Here is a 5303-nt window from a genome sequence, read left to right on the forward strand (position 1 = left end):
AATAACCTTAAAACTGAATTTTACTCGCTTTCTTACCGTGAACTCGAGGCTTAAACTGAATTCACATTCCAATTCCCTGTGGTTCGATAAATTAAAACCGGGTAGATTCTGTACACTTGCAGATTGACCAACAATGAACAAGGTGTTCTTCACCTTCACACAAACACACAGTGCACACAACCATCAATCACCAAAATAACATAGAAATCACACACACTCTTAACTAAGTCTAGCACTTCTCATGAACGAACTTAGTCTTAAGAGATCAAGGGTTTGAGTTTGAAACAACACTTGGAATGATCTTTGAGGGTTAAAAACTGAACTTTTAGCCTCAAGGATTTTAAGAAACAAGCTTGGAAACCTACTCTTGAAGTCTTTACTTCATGAGAACATTAAAACATCTAGATTCAACCTTTTGAACAAGAAAAGGTTTTATGATGAGCAGTTTTCTTCCTTGGCTCTCCGTTTTCGAAATCTAAGGTTCAAAACACAAGCGATTGAAGCCTTAACATCAAGCTTCCACCTTTTTCCAAAACTCTTTTCACAAACATGAAGCCAAGGGAACCACAAGCTAACCATAAACACACAACAACAACAACTCAGTTTTTCGAAAAGGTGAAGAGAAAGGTAGCTCCTTTTTGAATTTGGAAACCATCACCATGATCCTCACCTTGAATGCTAGCTCTATTGTGAAGGAATGGAAGACAAAAGATGATTTCTTGGTGGTGTTTAGTGATGATGAAGATTTCAGTTTTTGGTAAGAAGGATGAAGATAAGATGAAGATGATGTTCCCTCTCTCTCACTTATCTCTCTAAAGTCCTCTCATTTCCTTTACTTTGGTTCAGAAATCTGATAGGAAGTTTCTATGATAAGGTGATCGACGTTTCCCTAGGTGAAAGGTGGCTTGCACTTTTGGCTTTGGGTTATCTTCCCATGCACACTACTTATGGCAAAGCAATCATGATACTAACCTTTTTGACCTTGGTTCATGCGCCCACCCTAATAGCCTTTCTCTCCACACTCAACATCTGAACACTCAACCCCAAGATCAGATATTTTCTGGCCAATTTCGTGATTGGCTCGTTTAAGAATCGAACTCGACTCATTTTCGAGCCGAAAACACTACCGGGCGAGATTTTTGACCTTATATCGATATTACAGTCAAAATTCTCGAAATTACGCGTAGATCATCATAATGGTAAGGAAATATTTATTTCAAATTCGAATAATAATTTGATGACAACAGGGAGCTCTAGGCGAAACGCATCGGTTCGACTGCTTTCCGTAGTGTAGCCGAATCCTCCGACGAACGAAGAATGAAACACTTGGAAAATAACTTCGATATTAATAATCAAAATATTACTTCATTAGATAAAATTCATCATACAAGGTCACACCCATTAAGACCACATTAACCGTGCATTAAAGCACTAAACCGATAAATTGACCGCATTTATTTCTCTTAAACTTTCACGGGTCTTACATTTCTACCCCCTAAAATTAGTTTCGTCCTCGAAACTACGAGTCGTAAGGTAGCCCTGGCTACCGCACTCTATACTATTCCACCTCAAGGATCATCCGCACCTAACTCTAGATAACACTTTCACTAAATTACTTGCACGGTTGCTCCATCCACCACCTTGGTCCAACCAACGATTTGGTATATCAGGTCACAGCTCACAGCCCACACAACCCGATTCAAAGCCCACACAGTCCACACAATCGGCACATCGCCCACACAGTTCGTTCAGCACATCGCCCACACAGTTCGGTTCATAGCCCACACAGGCGGCACACGGCCCACACAGTTCGGCTTACAGCCCACACAATTCAGCACATTGCCCACACAGTTTGGTTCACGGCCCACACAGTTCAGCACTTAGCCCACATAATCGGCACAGAGCCCACACAGTTCGGCTCACAGCCCACAGTTCGGCACTTAGCCCACACAGTCGGCACACGTCCCACACAGTTCGACTCACAACCCACACAGTTCGACACAAAGTTGATTGGCGAACAACCTTGACGTCTCTAATCCACCACGACACAACGATCCTATGCGTAACGATGATACTAGTGCCTCAACAACCAACAATAATGTCCTACGCACTCGAGGTATTCAACTAAGATCCATTCCTTTTATTTTTATCACACTTCGCTCGACCCTAAGTCTCTCGTACTTATGGGAAGATTCCTCAAACCCTACGACTTATCCTTTCCCTAGTTCAAATCTCCGCTAACCCCTTGCCTTCAATCTATCATTCATCCCAATCATTTGGCTAACAAATAAATCTTCAATAGACCCAAAAGGGACAACTAGGGACAAATGATCAAGCCAACAAACTCCGTGGCTCAAAAACCTACAAGTCTCAAGAATAGGGCAAGCATCAAAGATGGACAATACAGAACCAAGAAGTACAAGTGAGTCAGGATCCTACAAGGAAATTTTATGGTGAAGGGTCAAACATGGACCCTTATGGACTAACACCAACTCTATCCTCAAGAAACACTCAGAAGACCGAAGTCTCCTCCTCTCTTCCCCCATGCATGTAATCACTCATCCCCAAAACACAACACAAGTATTCACAAAAACATTTTCAAAAACAGCACAAGTAAGAGAGCATAACTACGGGCAAAAACATGTGAGTATAGGTAAGTAACGACCCAAAAAGGACTCTAACTAAACAATGCATGAATAAAAGAAAAATAAAAGCTACTAAGGAAAAATATGCAAAAATGCATGAGCTTAACTAAGTGAAAGAGTCGACCTCCTTTACAAGTTACAATGGAAGCCTTTGACACACCTCCTACACCAAAATCCATGCTCTCATTCCCTGAGAAATGCAACCAACGAACAAGCAAAATAAAACAAGACTTGGGTTGTCTCCCAAGCAGCCCTAAGTTATAGTCCTAGGTGGACTCTCCTTCCTTTGGTGTTAGGAAGGACATTCCTTACCATCAATCTTCCTTCCACTTGTGCAAGGTAGGAACCTTGAACAAAACCTTTGGAACATCTCTTCCCAAGAGAGGTATCATCTACACCATCGAACCAAATCCTTGCTCCCCCCTTCAAGGAGTGAGAGAAGAGCTTACTCTTGAGCTCATCACTAGTCACACCTTCTATCTTTACAAGGTGACTAGCTTGTGTGAACCGGGTCATGTGGGCTTGGAAATTCTCATTTTTAGACCCCCCATACTTGTTTTCACTAACAAGCCTGAAAACCTTACCTTGTCCATACTGACTATGAGAATGAGATGACCTTTATCAACATCAATCTTAGCCCTACTGGTGGCTAAGAAGGGTCGGCCTAGAATGAGAGGAATCTTTGCATCCTCCTCCATGTCCATCACCACAAAATCAACCGGGAACACATACTTATCCACCTTCATCATCACATCCCCAACAATCCCATATGGTGTTTTTAGGGATCAGTCCGCCAATGGTAAGGAAAGCATGGTCGGGTGACCTCTCCTAAGTTCAACCTTCTAAACATGCTAAGCGGCATCAAGTTGATACTCGCTCCCAAATCACACAATGCTTCAACCTCCGACAAACCCTCAATATCCACCAGAATAGTGAAGCTTCCAGGATCTCTCATCTTCCTTGGCATTTTCCTTTGCAATATTGCACTACATTCTTCAGTCAACATCACCGTCTCATCAACCTCCTTCAACTTCCTTCTCTTACTAAAAATTTTCTTCATGATCTTAGCATTGATAGGCATTTGTTCCAAAGCATCGGAAAAAATGGATATTGATATGGAGTTTCTTAAAAAGATCCAAAAATTTTGAAACTTTTTTATCCAAATTCTTTTTATTCAATGCTTTAGGAAATAGAACTTTGCTAAGCTCAGGAATAAGATCATTCATCACTCTAGTTTTAATAGGAACATTCACTTCCTCCTCAACTATTTCCTCACTTTTTTCTCCCTTTGCTTTCTTTTCTAGCCCATTCAACACTCTACCACTTCTAGTAGTCATCGAAGACGCACTTTCTTGTTCGGGATTGGGGATAGTATTGGAAGGAAATTTACCTTGCGGTCTTTCGGCTATTTGCAAGGCCAACTGGCCAAGTTGGTTCTCCAAGTTCTTGATAGCTTCCTTTTGGTTTTTCTAGTTGTTCTCTAAGCTATTGATGAAACTCTCCAATAGCTCCTCTAAGCTCTTCTTGCCACCATCATTTTCACCAACTTGCTCTTGGACTTGTTGATATAGTCTAGAGCTTTGACCTCACAAACCATTATTGGAGAATTTCCTTTGAAAGTTTTCCCCTTGTCCTTTATTGGATTGCTCCCTCCAAGAGAAGTTAGCTTGGTTTCTCCATCCCTGGATGGTAAGTGTCAGAGGTCGGGTCGTTTCTCATTTGACCCATAGATTTGACTTCTTCATCCGCACTAGTCATGGTACAAAATTTACTAACATGAGGCCCTCCAATAGTCACACACTCCACTTAGGCTACACTAGCACCGATCACCTTGGTCGCCTTTATGTGCTTTTGAATCTCCGCCATTTGTTCGGAGAGTTGCTTATTGGAGGCCATGAGCTTGTCATAAGCTTCAGCTTTAAACACACTCCTTCGGGTTTGGCGATCATTTTCAGAGTTCATGGCACTCACTGCAATTTTTTCTATTAGATCATACCCACTTATGGGGGAAGAGCATCGAACTCTCCATTAGAAGCTGTATCCAAACCAAACCTCCAAGAGTATTGTAGACCATCATAAAACTTTGCAACTAGTTCAGCTTGGGAAAGGTTGTGTTGAGGACATTTCCTTAAGCGCTTCTTGAAACGCTCTCAAGCTTCATAGAGATTCTCTTCTGCAGTTTGAGCAAAGGTCATGATTTCATTTTTCAGCTTCCTCAAAAGGACTCTTGGGAAGAACCTTGTTGTGAATTTTTCCGCAAAGTCTTCCTAAGTAGTGATGCTCCTTTGAGGCTGTGAATTCAACCATTCCTTAGCTGTGTCCTTCAAATAAAATGGAAACAAGCTCAACCGGATTGCATGCGTAGGAATGTTGGTCACCCGGTAAGTATTGCAAATTCGAATGAACCGCTCCATGTGAGAATGTGGATCTTTCCAGAGCACCTCCACCGTATTGGCTTTGGCTCACCAAGTTGATGAATTCCGGTCTCAACTCAAAGTTTCCTACTCCCACGGAAAAGACAATGCTCCCGGGATAGTCATAACTCATAGTAGCTGAAGTGAGTTCCCGAAGAGACCGGTTGGCATTCTCAACTTCTTGTTCACGTAACCGGAGGGCGATCCCCTCTTGGATTCTTGCCTCAATGTGGGCTTCAATCTC

General features: G+C 42.1%; 1 non-coding gene across 1 annotated transcript; it reads left to right on the plus strand.

Annotated features, from left to right (window-relative positions):
* Positions 1-4751: 4751 nt before the first annotated feature.
* LOC130741528 (small nucleolar RNA R71) lies at positions 4752-4858 on the plus strand. The gene has a single exon (XR_009020422.1). It is a non-coding gene; the product is annotated as a small nucleolar RNA R71 (small nucleolar RNA).
* Positions 4859-5303: the final 445 nt, after the last annotated feature.

This window comes from Lotus japonicus, chromosome 2 (genome assembly GCF_012489685.1).
Source record: "Lotus japonicus ecotype B-129 chromosome 2, LjGifu_v1.2".
Taxonomy (NCBI): Eukaryota; Viridiplantae; Streptophyta; class Magnoliopsida; order Fabales; family Fabaceae; genus Lotus; species Lotus japonicus.